The sequence below is a fragment of the Astatotilapia calliptera genome, chromosome 4 (assembly GCF_964374335.1).
Source record: "Astatotilapia calliptera chromosome 4, fAstCal68.1, whole genome shotgun sequence".
Classification (NCBI taxonomy): domain Eukaryota; kingdom Metazoa; phylum Chordata; class Actinopteri; order Cichliformes; family Cichlidae; genus Astatotilapia; species Astatotilapia calliptera.
In genome coordinates, this window is record NC_137425.1 from 25,421,483 (window position 1) to 25,422,914 (window position 1,432).

A 1,432-nucleotide genomic window follows, 5' to 3' on the forward strand; every position below is an offset into this window, starting at 1 on the left:
TGAAAATTAGTAATCAGTTAATCAGTTAAATTTTTTTTATAGGAAATGGTAACTTTCTTGCTTAAACTTTGATTTAACTTGTTTTCTTTTAAAAATGGTTTCATTTCTGCTTTTAAGAAATGTTCATATCATCACAAAATGCTCTCACACTCGCATGATAGGTACTCTTTTGAAGTAGTTGAATCCACTTTTGCCTTCAGTTCAGAACTGCCTTAATGTTTCATGGCACAAGTTCAATGACGTACTGGAAACAATCCTCACAGATTTTGGTCCATGTTAGTAACTCACTGCCCATGATCAATGAATAGTTCCTCTTTTTTTAAGGCCATTCTTTATAAACCTCGGAAAGGTTGTATCCAAAAATCCCAGCAGATAAGCAGTTTCTCAAATATTCACTTAAGACAGATGATCCGAATCATGAATCTGTACTTAAGTAATTTTAATCAATCCAGTCAAATTGGACAAATCCATGTGAAATAGGCACCATTAAGAGTCTATAGTCATAACTTTAGCTTAACTTTATGTGTCAGTTTGCTCAAAATGGCAAAGCTGTGATGAAAAGATAATCATGACAACACATATTCTATTCAATAATACATTTCACTGAAAGTCAGAGATTTCGGTGTTTAATCAAAAAGTCAGATAACTGGCTGAAGTGAATTCATATTTAATGGTTTTTGAACTCTGTGGTGGAGAAAGTTTTAGTTAGTTGGAAGCAGAAAATACCAAATCCGTGCATTTATCAGGTTATTATGACTTTGCTCTTGACCTTTATCCTGATGTGATAAATAGGTTTTTATGTGATGCTTGTGATAATAATTAATACTGTCTTAATTGGGTCGTAATTACACGATTTATAAGCTATACACTAATAGTGTTTTAAATACAGATTATCTTAGTTAGAAGGTACTTAGCTGAGGATTTCAAAAATTACTTAAAACATTGAACAGCACCTCTGAGGATTTAAATGTTTTTTTCTTCGGAAAATGCAGTGGCACAGGTTTTATTTTACAGGCTTAATCGACCTGGCTTTTATGGTCGGCAATATTTATCAGCTCCACACAAGCCTTCGCTTTTATGGCCTCCATGTGAGCTTTGACCCCCTCAGCATTAAAGCTTCTCCCCCGCCTCTGCGTAAAGACGTCTACAGTGCAGGAAACAAAGCGGTTAGAAAAAAGGCAAAACAGGTGTTTAAGTGGTGCCACTGTGTACTGTTGTGTTCTGTTTCCAGGAGCCAGATTTAATGTGCTGTTGTTAAAAATCTGACATTTGTTCTCACACTTGATGGGATCATCGCTAAAAACAAGGAAATAAACTTTTTTTTTAGATGGTAATAGGGAGGCAGGTCTAAACTTGGTGTTTATAAACAGGGTAAATTATAATCCTGGTCACTTTTTAAAGTAAGGTGTCATTCCAGGTAGAGTGTGTGAGT